Source organism: Melanotaenia boesemani, chromosome 20, assembly GCF_017639745.1.
Source record: "Melanotaenia boesemani isolate fMelBoe1 chromosome 20, fMelBoe1.pri, whole genome shotgun sequence".
NCBI classification, from domain to species: Eukaryota; Metazoa; Chordata; class Actinopteri; order Atheriniformes; family Melanotaeniidae; genus Melanotaenia; species Melanotaenia boesemani.
In genome coordinates, this window is record NC_055701.1 from 4,051,821 (window position 1) to 4,070,681 (window position 18,861).

General features: G+C 40.5%; 1 protein-coding gene across 2 annotated transcripts in view; it reads left to right on the forward strand.

Annotated features, from left to right (window-relative positions):
- Positions 1–18,861, forward strand: part of daam2 (dishevelled associated activator of morphogenesis 2) — a 107,148-nt gene that overhangs the window by 852 nt on the left and 87,435 nt on the right. The gene's annotated exons all lie outside the window — the stretch shown is intronic.

An 18,861-nucleotide genomic window follows, 5' to 3' on the forward strand; every position in this document is an offset into this window, starting at 1 on the left:
CTTTTGATTTCATTTTGTATCACAGTTTCTGTTCCGACTGAAGTTGCTTGACATGAAGTCGAATGAAGATTATATGGAGTTTTTCTGGTAAATATGATCTTTGTTTGAATGAGAATTTTGGACACAGAATAAGGGAATTGCTTGTTGTGGTGGATGCTGCTCTGCTGAGAGCTGCTGTCACCCTTTTCCCGAGTTAAATTTGGCTGCAGGAGCTTTTCACGTTCTGTTTTACCTCCAAACATCAGCATGTCAAAATATTTCTTCCTGTAACAGAAAACAGGTGTCTCCTCACAACGTTGCTGTCTAAATATCACAAATGAATGTGGACGCTGATAGAGGAGGAGATTTATATTGTATAACTTCGTTTTAATTACAAATACTTTTTTCTTTTGCTTATTTTTATTTATTTATTTTACGAAGAAGAGTTAAGCCAAATACTTGCACCCTTGAGGGCATCCTTACCCTGTAAAGCCTTCGCTGCTTGTTGGTTTATAGGATGGGAAGGCATCAAGAGCTGTTTAATCTGATTGAACATCTGGCAGTGATGTAGCACTGGGTTCTCTTGGCCAGTTGTTGAGGCTTTACAAGCACAGCAGCATGCTAAGCACAAAATGCCCCCCCTCCTTCTCCTCCTCCTCCTCCTCCTCCTCCTCACCCACACAGCTCGGCCTGAGGAGTTCTTAACATTTGCTACATTCCCATCTACCATATTGGGACTGTGCTGCTTTGGGAGCATCAAATAAATCCACGGTTGTCCTCAACTGTCTGGCCCTGGCTCAAAGAAAAATGATAATATTAAATAAAATGTAAAAGTGGAATTATGGGTGAAAGGATTGAAATGGATTATAACATAGAAGTGACATTTTAATCATGCTAACCCAAAGTGTAGGTAAGTAGCTTGCAGGATTTGTCTATGCAAGGCTGCTGAAGTAAATTTTAACAATGTGTAATGCACACACTTTACAGGCATCAACAGGCTGCCCAGTGAACTCCACAGACTTGTGTTAATGGATGTCAGAGATGGATGGATTTATTGAAAAGCCCTGCTCTGTAGCCAGCTGTAGATCTGCAATCCACTCAGCTTTTAATACGCTTTAAGCCGTTCCCCAGGTTCAGCCGCACGTTTGATTTCACATACAAAAACTGGAATATTTTCTCTGTTTACTCTCAAGTCAGACTGGAGGAGCTGCTCCAGCATTTTGCCTGGCATATTTTTAGGCTGACTGTTTTGACTAAAGTGCATAATTCAGCTACCTGTGTGTTTTTCAGAGGAGAGCAAGGGGAAGAAAAATACTCCTAACATCCAAGAGTAACAGAGCCACTGGGCTGAGGTGTTCTGCTTCTGGCCATGGCCCTGCTGACTGAGCACTGTGTGTTGGACTTCTGCTTGTGTTTGTGGGTGGAAGGATGAGTGGGCGCCTTGCTCAGCTGTGTGCAGCCACAGATGATTTTGGGTTTTACCTGGTTTGCCACACAGAGGGAAAAGACAGGACCATTGTTCCCTGTGAAATTTGCTCGTGTCTAACATCTAACAACACCAGATGTTTTGGTTGGCATTTGATTCTGCCTTTTGGGGGCTGCAGGAAAGGGCGTTTTGGACCAGGGATTTCATGTTGCCCCATTGTTCTGAAATATTTGTGATGCCGTTTGTTTTCAACCACATCTGCTGCCTATTAACCCATTTGTTGTGTGATTTTTGTTGGAGTGATTTTGGATTTGAATGTAAAGCACATTGTATATGGTCCAAGAGTCATTTTTAATAAATCGGCATCCAACAAAAGCTGAATGTCACTTCATCTAGAAAGTGCTGACAACCCCTTGCACAGCCTTACAGTTCATCAACAAGCAAGTCGGTGGCTCTGTCTTTGTCACGCCTCATAAAACTTGTCCTAAAAGTTGCCAGCAGCTGGCTGGCCTCGTTCTGTTTTACTCCTCACTCATCACATACACACTGAGCAGCTACAGCGCATGCATCGGGCTCTGTGCCAGGCCTTCTCTTTGTGTGGTGGACAGGCAGGCAGCATGCTGGCTTACTGTATCTGTGCAGAGTTTCTGGCACAGACCTAAGAGGTCTGGGAGTAATTAGTTGTGAGGGCATAATCCTATAACAGACAAAGTGTTGCGTCAGTTGCACCTCCCTCCTCTTGTCCTCCCAATCCTCAGTCACAAGTGTTTCTGAGATGCTCCCCCACCTCACCTCACCTCACCTCCAATCCCATCCCCCCCTTTTTTTCATGTGAGAAAAAGGTGAAGCTATGATTTACAGGTTTGTTATTGCAGAGGGGTCAAGTGTGAGTGTTCGCACACAAAGAGATCAAAACTGTCAAACAAGAATAAAAACAAGCTGCTTTTTTAACCGTCCAGCTGTACGTCTAGACATGTCACGATTATAGAGTTTCTTGTTATGATTATTGTCATAAAAATAACAATTTTACAGTTATTGCTCTTATTATGTTTTAATTAAATTCCCAGCTCTTAACACTCCGTATGTTATACGTTATATTTAGTTTCAATATTTTGATGCAAACATAAAAAATAATAGAGCATTAAAATCAAGTCACCAAAAAGTCCTATTTCAACAGAATCCTCTCTGCCCTGTAAACAATAGATAAATTCTACATAATAACTCGATTTCTCTCAGAGAAAGCAGATTAAAAGAGGGTTACAGGACCTCTACCTAGACTTGTGGAGCTCTTTCTGTAAACTGTATAATTAAATGGTTTTGAGCATTTCTTTTGGACCTGAATAGAGTATTTAGAAATAAAAGGGGAAAAACATCTAGATAGCTTTTGAGTTTAAGCTGTCCTTTAGTTATTGTTTGAAATTATAATAATATAACTGTGAAAATAAAGAAATAAGACTGATCTGTTGATATGGTTCAGGCATTATATTTTTTGACAAGTGGCATTATTGAGAGATGTTTATGATTAATACATCAAGGCTGCTTAACACTGTGATAAATTGTGAAATGAAGTAGTTGTGGCATCTCTATATACGGCTAAAATGTAAAGTGAGAGACAAGATAGGATGTTATTCCTATGTAAAATTCCTTATGAAAAAGCAAGGAATAATGGTGCATTCACGTTTATTTGACCATATTCTAAGAGAGGCAGCAGTGCAGTGATGAGTGGCTGCAGCAGGCTCTGGTCCGTTTCTTTCTTATAATAGTGACACTGTTCTCTGCTGTGAAGAACCTGAGATTGAGAGGAGCTCCAGCATAACAGGAATGTTCCTGGTGTGCCAAAAACCTTCGGATTAACTCAACTGTGAGGTCCTGCGATATGATCTTAATGTATGTGTGATTGGATCTCATATCAGTATTTACCTTCTTTATCTTTCCTTTGCATTATTCTCATGTCCTGGTCTCATCATATTTGTGTGCATGAAGTTTTAAAACTATATACTCAGAGAACAGCAACTTGGGTTCATGTGTCACATTTCTTCTGTGAAGGAGGAAATCTCCTGGTCTACAGGGATCTATTAAGCAAAACAGTCCAAGACACATTTTTCCACCTTTTGCTGTTTCCTCCTCCTCAGCCTATACCTTTTTTCCCTGCTGTTCCCAACACATGCACCCACAAACTCCAAAATGATCCTCAGATCAACGTGCAAAGTTCTGCACAGGGTAGCTTTTTGTGTATTGCTGCAGTGTTTTTGAAAACAGCAACTTGCTGCCTTGACTACCTGAGTAGATGTGCATGTTTCCACCAATGATATAAATACCTCTGTATATCAAGGCAGTATAAATGTTGGTTTCTTCATGCATCATTCTGCCCTATGTGGGGGATGTTTTATGGCTATAATAAAGCCCCATGATTAGTCTGTCAGTCATATCAGGGCTAAATGTGCAGGGAGCAGGTGTTCATGTAATATTGACTCTTTAATGTCACTGACAATTATTTACCAATGAGTGGGAGTAATTTAGCTCAGGGGGTAATGGAGGTTTGAGAAAGTCCTAATATTTCTTTACTTGGTGACAGCTTTCTTTTCAGCAATGGTCAGTTGCTTTTACCCTTTGCACTCCTTCATTCTTCAGACATCCAAATGAATGCAGTGCTTGTGTCAGTCCACTGTCTCCATGCAGTCACAGGCAATTAGTTCCCGTCAAAATAGGCTGCAGGAACGCGGGTTGAGACTCAGGCATCCAAACCCCTTGCTCCTGCCCCTTGGCTAATATTACTCCAAGCTACCGAGAAAGGGCCAGATAGGTTTTGTCAGTGGATGGAAGTGGAAGAATCAAGGGGGGGGGGCATTTGGGACCTGTGCGCGTGCTACATCACCGAGCACAAAGCAGCTCTTTCACTTGGGAACTGGAGCACATATGGAATCATTTATCAAACCTCCAATGCGTCAGTCCAACCTTATTCTCTTGGCTGCAGGGTTCCCCTCACCTTTACATTCAATTTTAATTTGCCTCTGAAATTATGGCGAAAAGTGGCGTCAGGAGATGTCGCTCCACTGCTCTCCCTGGTGCTACTTGATTCATACTCATTTAAATGCCTTTACTATATTTCAGTTCCTTAGATTTACTGTTTGGATCTTGTGGCCAGTGTATACCTACTGGAATAGTTCTTTTATACTGGTTACTGTGTTCTCAAGGGACCAGCTGATATCACATTTTTGGCGTTTATTACAGGTTTTGCCTTGTGGAAGTTTTTCCTTAGCCTATTGCTAAGTCAATTTAAGCTATCATTTGCTTCTCTTTTCTTGAATGGATTAGTATCCATACAGCAGTAACACAATGCCAGTGTGACATCATCTGCAAGGATTGGCCTGTAAACTGCACAGCTGGATGTAGATAACGGAGCAGCTTGGATGTTTATTTTTTTCCCCCTCTGCATTCCAATGTCTTATTTATAATGGCCATGATATCCAGCTCTGGGGGCTACTTCTATAAAAGGAAGTTTGAAAACTTTTGCCGACCCACTCAAAAGGAGTCTTGCATGCCACATTTTCCTAAGATGTAACCTTTAGATTATCAGTCGAAAGACATCAATCACAAATGAACAGTTTGGTTGTAGCTGGACAGATTCTTCACTGGTGTCTTTAGCAGGAACGCTGCAGGAGGGCGTGCTTTGATGGTGTCATCTAAGGGTATCCACTATAGATTTAAGATCCTGAACTTTTGAGGTTCTTCTTTTCTGTTCACGTAATTGTAACCATAAGAAATGCAGCCCTTTAAATGGCAGATCAAACCAATGTTTTTCTAAGAGACTTGACTCATCACATATGTTGTAATGGGTGATCTTTGACCTGTGACCTTATCTATTTGCTTGGCCTTCTAGGAAATAGATTTTGTTCAAAGAGATTGTCATGATATGCTTAAGATTTGATTATCTTGACTTGGGGAAGGGGAACTTGTGGCTTTCAGTATTTTTGTTTTCCCTGATGACAAAGTTCAGCCTGGTCTCTGTTGCCAAATTGACAAGAAGGCAAAGATGTATAGAAATCAAACCTCCTGGAGAATCATCCCATAATGCTTTGAAGCTGTATTCTTTCTGATTGCCAGCATGGAATTCTTATTATAGGTTGTTTTTATCGCTTGATTTAAGCCTTGCAGTGCAGATGGTGTCAGCTTGACCTGATGTGTGTCCTGGTGACCTCTCAACCATATCGGCTGATTTCTGGTTTGTTTTATTGTTACAAAACTCAAGGTAACCAGAGTAAAGTTGTCTTTAAAGGACAATCACAACATCAAATGTAAGAAGCAATGTTTGGATGTATTTCACACCATTAATGGTATAGTAATAAACAAAGATAAGGCCATCTGACACATTTGTAAGAAGCATCTGTTTATCTCTAAGGCTGTTTAATTTGCAAACTCATTTGCTAGCTTGCAGGGCAGTGGAGGCACCACATAAATGGTGAGTCATCATCGTCTGACTGCCTGCTGTTCAGTTCAGTCTGTTACAGCAGACTCTCTGCAGAGTTTTGTAAAAACGCAATCACCAAAAAGTTCAGTATGATAAAATGTGATGCCTGTCTTGTGTTTTGGGAGTGGGGATTCACCAATTAAAGATGCAACTGGATCTACGGCATAAAATTACAAGTCGTATTACCATATCATCGTGCTTAGTACAGCTTCACACCACACGGGAAAATATTTAGATGACTGTAAGAAATAAGATCTCAGATGCTTATGTGGCAGTCACATCAATGCATTTCATAATTAAGTAAATTTGAATCATTGTGTGTTTACTTAAAATCTGTTTAAATCTTATTTCCAAGTTCTAAGGATTCTTGGACCCTGGTTTATATTTTATCTGCAATAATAAAAAAAAACAAAAACAAATTTGGCATATGGCTCAGACTAAAATATCAAACTTGATGATGGCCAAGTTCACTCTTCATACTCTTCCTGTTGGTTTGGATTGTTTCCCTTTGAGGTGTATCTTGTATTGTCACACTGACATTCCAGATGTCCTCAGTGGTCTGACACCCTGTTTAATGCACAGCAGATGGCAGTTGTAGCAGTGGATTTTTCTCAAAACAGATTACCTTAATGAGGTCACTTACCAGTGAACTGTGGATTTGGCCAAATCATCCAGTGGAGGTCCACAGACTTCTCCAGGCCTCTTAAGGTTGCTTATAGGTTAGACATTCTTAAAGTATTGAGCCCTTACTTAGAACACCAAATATACTTTACAGAAAAATAGTTCTGTTAATTGGGTCGTATTTACCAGAGATACGGCCTAGCATGTCTTTGGTTTGTGTTGTTATAACTATCAGATCTTCTCCCTTACCCTCCCTCCCTCCAGCTCCTTGGTGGACAGGGGTCCGTTTCATTGGCCTGTGCAGCTCTGTTTGTGTTTGATTGTGGGAAAATTTCTCCACTGTCCGTGAGAGTCCCCCGCTCTCTGGACCGACATTTCCCTTGGGGTCCTCCATACTCTGAGACACTGAGCCCCACCACTGCTCTGGGGCCCTCCCTGTCACAGCAACCCCTTGTGGTAACAGGAAGAATTCATTTGCTTTGTCTTTTGACTGGCAACCTAATCTAAGTTATGTGTAAGACCTGTCCCTTCCTTTTTAATTACCAGGCTCATAAGCACAGCTTTTTTAAATTGGGGCTAAAGACATTAAGGACTTTCAGTGCATTCATAAAGAAAACTGGCATAAAAAAACTCCCCACCAATAAATCATTTCAGATGGGGGACCGAGATTAAGACGTGGGTCTTGATTTGTTGCAGAGTTTTGAGAAGAGGCCAAGCTGTGGCTGGTTTACTTTGGCTACCCGTGCAGATTAGGTTCTGGCTCCAGAGTTGGATATTGACCTTGATATGTAAAGTTTTTTTATCTTAAAAAAGCAATTTTGTTAATCAGACTTGTCATTTGACTGAGACCTAAATCAAGGGCGTTTGTGTCCTTTTATATTTAGCCTGTGAAGTTCTGATGATTTTTAGAGCATTTAGTTTCTGTTGGCATGAAGTTAATTCTATTTTCACATTTGGATACTGGTACTGGTTTTATTTTCACATCTCTGGTATTACCCAGCAATACAAGCTAAGTGTCACCATTTCCTTGAATAAAATTGTGTATGTATGTGTGTGTGAGAATGAACAGATGAGGATAAGACAGTCTGACAGATAGCCAAGCCTTCTTACTGAATATTTAATTCAATTTTACTGTTATTTACTTTACTGGTGTGACCAATTGTTTTTTTTAAGTGATTCAAGGCCGGAACGGCTTAATTTAACAAGATTTGAAATGTAGATGGATACTGTTTACCTATTATATTCTCTCCAGTACATCATAATATTCTTATCCTGTCTCCATCTGCAGGAGTTTGAAGCCTAAAAGAAAATACAGGATAAATTGTTTGACCAATGGAAGGAAAAATGGTTCAGACGTACAGTATCAGTAGGAAAACTCCCCAGGGATCTCACTTCATTTAAACAAAACTCCTAAAGCATTTTAAAAGATCAACACCACCATAATTCTTGCTCAGCATTTGGAATTACTAAATTTGGCTTCTGTATTTTCCCATGCATTTCTTTCCAATCATGTAATGGCTTTGTGATGCAGTTCAAAGTTTTTTTAAGTAGAATGGAAATCTGTGATAGACACTTTTACTGTGTGCATCGGCCTCTCTTCCAGTCCCTAATGCATCATCTAAGCTAACTGCCATCGTTTTGTGTTTGAGCCTCGAGATGGATGAGCCAGTGCCGTTAAGGATCCAGAAGCAGTTATGTCTTTTTTTTTTTTTTGCCATCGAGTAACTAAACAGACAAACACAATTTGAACAGTGGATCTGAGCCATTTCCTTTATCCCTTGGAAAGGGCTTTCTTCCGAATGACAAACTGCTTGGTTGGCAGTGAGTAAAGGATTCAGGAGTGGAATGAATGAGGTTCTGTCTCTGGAGAGTCTTGTTGAAATGGGGCCTTTTTGCTTTTATCCCTCTGGAGAGCAGATTGATCTCTAGCAGGTTTGCATTGGCAGTTCACTTCAAATGGACTGTTGAAAGGCGAGGTGTTTATTTGTGCTGTGTTATAAACTGTGCCCTTTTTCCAGATTTTAGATGATGTGGGTGTTCTCCATAAGCACTTGCAGCCTGTCGCATTTCCCTTCTGCTTATGTTATTCTTACATTCACCTGTAACGGTAACCCCTAGCTTTCCCTCTCTACTTGCCCTTGGTGTTTTCCATCTGCACTCCACAACTACCCAAATCGTCCTCTCATCTTTTCTCCCTGAAATATTCTGATGAAGAACACAGGTTCTCATGTAGATTCTGGCTCCTTTTTCTTTTTTGTAGTTCTGCAGATGGAGAGGAAGCCCCATTAAAACAGATGTCCTTCTCTGATATACACTCCATCTCTCCCTTGTGGTAAATGGCACACGTGGACATCATGTGACCTCTCTCTTGTACTGTTCTCTTGGTTGCTAAGATACAACCCCCGTTCCTTCATCCTCCTCCACTCCCTCCCTTGCAGAGTCGTGCAGCAACCTCACAGAGCAGTGTGCTGTTTTTTGCCTCTCCAACCAGTTGTATAAACCATCAGCATTCAGGAAGTGTGGGGGTAAACAAACGACAGGAGCCTGTAGGAGAAACTCAAATGACCCCACCATGTCCTAGCAACCGTGGGGAGGTTATTTTTGGGTCGGGTGGTTTCTATATGCCCTTTTTGTAAAGGCTGTAGTTAAACTGTAGGGAAATGGGTTCAGCTTCTTTTTGATTTTAAGCATCATCACTGACTGTCACACATTATAATGACCTCCTTTCCACACCTGACACTGACCAATTAGTCTTACCAGTATGTGTATGTAGTTGCTAAGGGTTGCTATGCCCATTGTAGGTGTGCATTTAAAGGATAGGTTGGACTGCTTAAGTGTTTATGTAAGAGAAATGCAGACCTGTAGGGTTAAAAGCGCAACATAATGGGTGTCTGTGTGCACATGTGTGTTGAAAGGTCCATCCTGTGAGCAGTGAAACGATGGAGAGATAACCCATAAGCCAGTGCTCTGTGTGCCAAACAGCACGACTCATTCAGGCACAGGTATTGGCCTGCATTAAAGCTGCGGGAGGCTGATAGTTTTCCAATAGCTTAGCTTGATGGCTCATTTTTACTTAGTATAAAAATCTCTATATTTTCTTTATCTATTAAATGGCTACTTGATGTCCACCGTTCTACATTCTCAATTCAGACCTTGGTTTTTCAGCCCTGTTAAATCACATTGTCCAGGAGCTGAAGGGATTATTTGTGATGAAAAGATATTGTGGCCATCAGACTTTGAGGGAGGGGTTGCAAGAGATCAACTCAGTGCCTAGTGTTGCCACAGGGCTGTCCACGACCACATCCACTGGGATTGATGCTAGCAGCGGGGGATGGATTAAAGGCATTAGGCAGACAACTGGACCCTTGGTGCAGACATGCTGTAAATGCCGCTATATCCGCCCATGTGCACATCCCTGCCCACTCTATCCCCAACCCCCACACACCCTGCTGTGCTGACATACAAAATCCTTTTAAATGTGTGATTAACTGCCAAAGTGATCGGGGTTATTACAATGGCACGGAGATCAGCTGTAATATGGAAGGAATACGCACATGAATTCAGTTGGTTGTAATGAAAGTTAAGTGGCTGTCTGATGCCAGCAGTTTGGGGGGGGCTCTGTATTTCATCATATTGTAAATAGACCTTGATGAATTATTGGTGGAAAAATGGCTCAAATCTAATTGACTGATGAGAATTAAATGAGATTTTCCAATGGACTTAAGTGAGGTGTGTTTTTTTTTTTTTCATTTTGACTCCTGGTAAGTGAATTTTATCTCTAAACCACCAGTAACTCACGGCTATTATTGATGGCTATTTGTGACTCAAGGAAAGTGTGAAGTTCACCTCAGTGGCTCCACAGTTATCACAGTTGTCTACCTCATCTCCTTCCCACTCCCACTCTGCCTCTTTGGATCACCGATGCTCCTGCGTATCACACTGATTTGCTGCAGGTTGCCTTGGCAACAGACTGCAGAACATAAACTGGCCGATGTTTGGGAAGCACAGCACAGCGAGGCAGGAAATCTCCTGCGTTCCTTATCTCTCCCCCGATGGATGGCGCTGCTGTGGTCCTTGGTAAGGAGCAGGAACCATGTTATCAAATTTCATATTTTTTACTCCATTTTTTTCCCACTTTTTTAGTCAGATAAGACCAAAATCTTTGAACAATTCATACTGATATTACAGGTAGTTGGGAGAAAATTAAAGAGGGTTCTGTGGAAAGAAAAATATGGAGCAGTAATGCCGTGAAAATACTGTGGCGTTTAAAGGAATCTGCTCAACAATGGCTGAATTTTCCAGAGACTTTGGATTAGATTTGTGCATTCACTTACAAGTTAACACACACCCTGCTTATTATATCGTAGCTTTTCTCACATTCCATTCAAGAGCTTAAGGAAAAGGAAAGGTAACTCCTGGTCTGAGGTCTGGAGGTCTGCCCCATGGCAGAGAATGGAGGGAAGAAGCCTTGCTGTGATTCTCTTTTGTGTTGTGAACATTTGCGCACTCAAACTTACTGAGAATATTGTTGACAGAGTATTAAAACAGACACTGATCGTAAATCTGGATTGGCTACTGGCCAGTGCTGCTCAGTACATTTCCCAGACTTAGCCTCTCTTCCTTCTCCTGACCGAGGAGAAAAAAAGAAAAAGCTTCTTAAAACTTGAATGTATTTTTAGATGTCTTCAAATGAACAGTTACAGATGCATCTCCTTTTTTCACCAATCTGGTTCTCAGATTCAGGAGCTGTTGACGTGTGTCGAGTATGAGGTACCCTCGAGTCTTCTTGTTGCTTCATCATCCACCCTCAACAATCAATGCACTTGATCATTGCTTTGGACTGCATTAAAAGGTCACTGAGTTCTTATATCATGGCTTTGAGAGGATTGTGTGCAGCCTATTGACTAAAGTGGTCATAATAATGCCAGTTCCTGCTACAGCCTCGCTGTCGGGGAAGGAAAAAAGAAGTCAGACTCATTGTTCTATTAAGGAAACTAAGATGCAGGGAGAGGAAGAGCAGCAGGGGGAAAAAATGCTGAGCCACATTTTTGTTGCAGCGGGACAACAATCTGAGGCCCAACCTGACCATTTCACTTAAACATCATGTAATCGGAACAATGTGTGTTGATTGTACGCAGCCAGAGCAGATGTGATTAGCTCTGATTTGCACTACTGGGGTCAAGGTTTTCATCCTGTTGAGGTTACTGAATGAGACAACTTCTCATTGTGTTACTAATTTTCTTTGCTTGTAACCTGGACTTGTATTTCTGCAACACTTTTGGCTTTTGGAGCATTTGTAGAGAAACATCTGCAGAACATCTAATAAGCACACTACACAGTGACCAAGTGATGCCTGTACTTTTGATTTCAGTGAGGCTGGATTATTTCTGAGGATAAAACTCACTGAGTTAGTGGGACTGATTACAGAAATTCTGGTGCTCTTTAATGACAGATCTACTTGGTAACAGATGTGATCTGATCTTGTCTACAGGTGACAAATTCTATAGATATTCTCAATACAGTGAAGATGAGGTGAAAAGCCTTCTACACAGAGATGGGTTATATTCAGCTCTTGCTCAAATGGATGCAGGTTTTTTTTTTCTTTTTAAAGAGTCATTTGAGGTTTTTGAACAAGGATGTCCGCAGTAAAAGCGACTAAAGGAATTGTGTGAAGAATTGAAGCACAAAAGCTGCCAGCTTTCGCTTGAAATGGCTGGTTTCAGCCTCACTTTTCACATTTGGCATGTGTGAAACATAAAGATTCCTTTAGCTGGGATTTAGGGATGCATTCACACCAGGATAGTCCAAAGGACTCTGTTTGATTGTGTGGGGAATTTTGAAAAAGTTTGCACCTTGCTTTGGTTTGGTTTCACACCAAACTCAAGTGGACCAAACCGCCTGAACAACAACCCACAGTTACAACAACTGGTTGCTAGGGGCGATGCTCCCCAAAATAACAGCAGTCAGTCTTTAATGAAAAAGGCTTATTCACTGCAAATAAACAATGAAATAACATCACATTTCTGCAGTCGTTGGGTTCCTGTTTTTACTTTGATGTTCAAAATCTCTCCTTAAAACCCATCTGCTCACCTTGACCATTAGCACAGAATGACATGTAAATATTTTTATCTGATTTTATTTTCATCTGATTTTTTCTTTGTTTGTTGTTTCTTCTGTTGTGGAAGATACAGGAAGTGTCTCCACTATACTGACTGTTATGTCTTAGTGCAATTTTAGGTCCTTTTCTAGGTCCTTTTTTTTTGTTTGTGGGAACATTTAATGATGAAGCAGGAAGGGATCTATTGAATAACTTACAACCTTTTATCCTTGCCACTGTTTTTTCTGAAACACTTAGACATTTGTTTCATCACCACTCAATGGGAAATATTTTTAAAATTATAGTACTGCTTGTCCTCTGCACGGCATCGGCGTTACTTATTTTTATTTCAGTTTAGGAACAGTGTGGCACGGAAGAATTTTTGTAATTTATAAGAGTGATACATTTTGGGGTCCTGTTTGTGTTCTTATAAAACTACAAGGGGAATTTTGCAAAGCATAGGCTTAAAAAGCCATGAGCCAAGGTGGAGGGCTGTCATTGTGGTCATTTATTTCCAGGATTATTTTGTAGTGATGAGGCAGAATTAAGCTAATGTTACTATGTGATGCAGCAGATATCCTTGTATTTATCTGATTTGGAAAGCTAGAACTCATCTGACTTGGGTCTGTTTATTGAACACTTAGAGTAGAAGAAAAAGAACATACTCAGTAGACCTTCTGACCTGTGGGTGTGTGTCATTGAGAAGTTGGATGGATTTCAGGGGCACGTGCCGCTACAGGAGCCTGCTCTGGGCTCAGCTGGCTTTAATCAACACCATCATTTACCCCTCCTGTTAGGTAATTGCTGCACAAAGGACCCCGGAGCAATACCCGCCTCCATCTCTGGTCTCTAACAACACTGCGCAGCATAGGGTGATGGTGTATATGTTGACATTGTCCCTTTTGAACACACAATAGAAAAAACCATTATAAGAAAAAGCTGCAAAAGCCAGCATCTGTAGCGGTGTGGGGGAGCATCAGTATGGATTGCATGAGGGTGTCATATGTGTAAAGGTACCATTTGGGACTTTGGAGGGACATACATTCAAGCAGGACAATGTCAGACCTCATTCTGCACATCTTCCAACAGTTTGTCTTCTCACACTTAGTTTGTGTGTTTGACTGGCCTGCCTGCAGTCCACGTGTCTATTACTGAAAAAGTGGCGAATCATGAAGAGGAGAATTAAACAAAAACCCAACACTCAATATTTGTAATTACCAGTAAATGTGGTCATTGCTTCCAGTTATTTTTCAAACTTTTAGTCAAACATTTTCTCACAACTTGCTAAATTAGTGGAAGCTTAGTTAGGAATGATTAGTTTTAACTAACCCGTTTGCAGTCTTGAAGTAATGAGTTTGTTTTTAGACAGAACTGATAATGCTGAATACGGATCGATAATTGGACAAAAGTCACTGTAATAAATATTTGCACCACTGCGTCATTGTTTTACACTTGAACAGCCTTAGGTTATTTTCTTTTCAGATGCTAATGCACAGCAGTTTAGCTGCAGGGGTTAGGGCATTTCTGTTGCATTAGGTTTCTTTTTAGAAAAAAAATCCCACATTTTGGAGGATTATACCTGAGATTTTTTTTTTGATGAACTTTTATTTTCTGCACCCCTGAAAATTGTACCTGCATGTAGATGGGTGCAAATAAAGCTTTGCTGTACAAATCTACACATTTTTTGCAGTCACTGTAATGACTTACGTAGCTGCAGCCCTAAACAGGCCTGCTGTATTTAATATGCTGATTTGTTTATAATTTCTACATGAAATGCTCATTCAAGCTGAAAATGTTTTCTGGTAATTTGTTTGTCTAATTATTTTTTATTTTATAATAAAATAAAAACAAATATTCCCAACTATTCTAGAAATGTGGGTTGTGCATGCTGTCATGAGCATTGTTCTGCAGAGGCTGTGGAGGGTGGGAACTTCTGCAGCCATGGCATTTCTCTGTGACACAAATGGAGAAAAATGGAGCGACTAATTAAGACTTGGCTCTTATCAATTTAGTTTGAGTGTAATCTGCACTGACTGGGTTTGTTTACATATAAGCCTGATGGCTTCCTGCAGACAGGGCTGAGTGTTGCTTATCAGCTCAAACACCGGGGAATTCCTGGCTCAGCCCTTAAACTAACCATTTTGAGGACCTCTTTTGTGTCTGTACGTTCCTCTCAGCCACTGAATGATGTGTTGACTCAGGACAAGTTTAATCCACGCGACAACATCCTGCAAGATAATTTAAAGGGACTCCCCTGTCATTCGGGGAGCAGTGTGTTGCCACCTTGTTTGACGAGATAGTAAATCATTGTAACTGCACATCTGACCCTTCCCAGCATACAAGAGGCGGCTGGACAGACAAAGTAACTGTGTGGATGGATGAAACACGAGGCACGTGTGTCGGAGCGATGCTATAGAGTCAAAGGTCATCTGGTATTTGGCCTGCTGTATGGCTGAAGGGGAAATCCTTTAACTTCAGTTACAGCAGATATTGCGTTTACTCTCATTTGGGGCGTCTTTTTTTAATTTGATCATTATCAGAAATTACATTTGCTCTTTACTACAATAAGAAGTAATAATAACCCTTGTATTTGTATTTGTATTGGAAAGAACAGTGGCTCAGAACAGGCTGTTCTAACTCGCTGTGGAGATCAACAGGAAGTGTTTGTTATTATTTTGTCAACCCTCATGAGAACTCATAAGATTCACTGCAGTAAAGTAAAACACCCAACTATCACCCACAGCATTATGAGACACAAAGAAAGTTACAGAAAAAAAAAAAGTTTATTTTGCACATTTTAGTAAAATCAATCTGATGCTTTAACTGGGTGTGTTGAACCCACTTTGGTCATCGCGGAACAGAAGGTTTGAAAGCAGAATTGGTCCCTGATTTTTAGGAAATCCACTTCCTCTGGCTTGTGATTAAAATAGAGAACAGTAGTTTTTTTTTCTTTTTAAATTGGCTTAAAATGTTTTGCCTGTTGTTGCTTTTCCTGTCATAGCATTATGACGAATGCATAGTTCTTCAGTTGTGTTTTTTGTTTGGATTATTTCTGCATATTATGACAATGGCTAATCACCACAGCTCCTTAAGCACAACCCATTATTATGCAATTACAATTTGAGCTGCAAGTTTCAGTTTATTTGAAGCCCTGACCTGCAATTTCTGTAGGAGTGAACAACAAATATACCCCCATCAGTGGCGCCCTGAGTCTGAGGTGGTGTGACCTTGGCTTTTCAGGCACTGCTGTCTGAGTCTGCTGCTGCCACAGAGTTCAAAGAGCTCCCCACTGATAACTAGAGCTCAGGGGTCAGGAAGAAAGGGCAATAGGCCATAGATGCAGACGCACACCTGTTCACAGGGGGCCTCGGTTAGCAGACAGATGACTCCCAGATGTTGTCATGAGGGTGTGTGTGGTGTTACAAACAGGGGCAGCCCACTTTATATGCACTGTTAACAATAGAACCAAACATTTCCCAGAGTTTCTCTATTCTCGTTCTACCTGTGAGGGATGTCAATGACTTGATTTACATTGCTTCAAATTGATTTTAAGAAGGGACATTGTTGCACCTGGAATGGCTCAGGTGGATTTAAGTCTTGGGTTCAGACTGTGGTCAGCAATGAAGTTTGGTTTAATATAAGATTGGTCTTTTTTTTTTTTGGTTTTGTTTTGGTTTTTTTTTTCTTCAGATGGCAGATAAGAAACTGTTATATATTAAATATGGTGGTTGTACAGCTGAAGTAGACTCCCCATGGAGAGAGGTCCAGTAAAATAGCAAAAGGAATATAGAAGACTTTCTTTTGAATGGAAACATCTGGAAAAAGAGAAAAGGATCAGTTTTACCGTCAGTCTCTTTTCCCCCATTACTATTCTGTCAGTCTCCATTCTTTTCTTTACAGTTCACACACCTGTGGCCAAAAGGGAACCATAAAAATATGAGCCATTATAACAATAGTATGATGTCTTATGTGGGCCCCTTTGTACTTTATGAATCATATTTCTAAATTCTGGAGGTGTCAGCTGTTATTGTTGTGCATCATCACTTTTTAAAGTTACTATAAAATGCTCATTTATAGATTTATGATTGTATTTGGAAGGACATGTTGATTTTCTTGGACTAGATGGAGACTTTATTTTTCCCACAGCAGCTTCTCTTTTAGGGCTTTTTACAGAAAAGCTGAGTCTGCTCTGATGTATCATTTGTAAAGATGATTAAATATGTAAACACTGTGCAGCATTTTATTTCAAATGGTAAATAATCTCATGGTGGTTTACATTCACAAACTATAAAAGTTTGTTGTTAAACCTAAACCAGGGATGTCAGAGTTGGGGTCCTGCCCTTAAGAGCTACTATAATGCAACTTTTAGATGCATCAATTCTCCAGCACACCTGAATCAAATGAATGGCTTGTTACCAGGCCCCTGCAGAGCTGAATGACATGTGCATGAGGAAATTCAGCCATTTGATTCAGGCGTGTTAGAGAAGGGTTGCATCTAAAAGTTGTAGTATAGTAGCTCTCGAGGACTGGCCTTGGGCACCCCTGACCTAAACTCTTGAACAAAATACTTGTGTAATGTATGTAAAATAAATAAAGGAAAACTAAGAGTTTACCTGATGGGAATGAGAAATTACAGATTTAGCTGAAATGTAGTGGTTTGTAAAAGGTTGGGTTTGGCCTGGTGCTAGGACTGGAACTAAAACGAGTCTTTGCTGGGTTAAAAATAAAAGATGAGAATCCCCTTTTAAGTGTTCAGCCCTATAAAAGTCATTCAGAATCATACTTGGAACAAAGAGGGACTCCTCTGAAACATGCTACATTTCACAAAAAATGAATTTGGTACAGTGGTATTATCATATAAATACTTCTAGTTCTTGCATGCCAGGGTAAGATAGCAAAGTAGCTAGCTGAGTTTAGGTGGTGATTAAATGCAAACAGTGATGGAGAAACATAACAAGCCACATTCAGGCTTTCAAGTTTATCAAGGTTTCCACAATTTAAGATTTGTCCTATGGTTTGTGTACAATCAAAGCTAATGGTGCCATTAACCACTTAAGTCATGCAACATCTTCAGCTTTTCAGATGCAGAGCATGCATGAAATCGCTCGTGTTCCCTTGGGCAGCCAAACCAGAATATTTAGCTTGCTTTTTTTAACAGAAGTGGCTCTAGTGAGTTTTAAAAAGGGCTGTGAGGCAGCAGCTCATTCTTTTGAGGCTGTGTGAAACGTAAGAAAACCCTCAGCTGCCAATAAGGCGTTCCAGACAGTTCAGCTGCAATGCTTTTATGTGGGAGAGAATAGCTCCATTTGCTTGCACAAAAAGATAAATAACATGGAAAGATGGAAAACCCCAAAAGCTTAGTGTGGCTTTTTTTTTTTTTTTTTTTTTTTTGGTTGCAATATTAGATAAAACCATTGTACAATTAATCAAAGTATGGCCTTCATGCCCAAAGATCAAACTATTACATCACTGGCTAACATGAAGAAGCTGTCATGAGTCAGTCAGCGGAAAGCTGGACCATTGTCCAAACATGACGGCATTTAGCTGGCACACATCCAGGCAGACACAAGCGGTACTGTGGAAGCAGGCAGTTGAATGACCTTTGACCGTGCCCAGTCTGCCTCTCAGACAAAAGAACCATTCAGATGCCCGGTACTTTTTGCAAAACACAGAAAAAGCACTTAAAAGAAATTATTGCTAATCCTGGGGCTGAAGTTAAAAGCAGATTGCTTGTCATACATTTGTGATTGAAGGAAGGGACGAAAGAGGCAAAGTAGAAGTTTATCCTAGAAGGAAGAATTTATACAGGAGGGTGTAAGGAGTTGGAAAGAATGTCACCATAAGGACACGGTGACTACAATTAGATTTATGGTTTACTGCCTTTCTGTGATTAGGCTACAGTACTTTTATGCAGGGGATTTTGAAAAATGGATAATACAGTGCTCCCTGCTATCGTGATTTATAGCCAACATACAATTAGACTGTGTGTAAAAATGTGCCCTCATATTTATGCTGTCAAGAGTTCAGGCTTTGCAAAAGCCATGGTATTTTTCTCAGTAGCAATTTATCTGTGTATGGGGGTGAAAGAGAGGATTGTGTGCAAAGTGCTGTCACAAGGAATTCCAGGCTTAAACAAAAACAAACTTAAATGAGAGCTGTCTGGTCAAAAGAAACCCTAAATAATACTCAGAGGAACAACACATTGTAAAACAGGACTGTTTGCCATGTTAGCTCTGGCAGCCACTGGCTTGGAGGAGGACTGTTGCCACT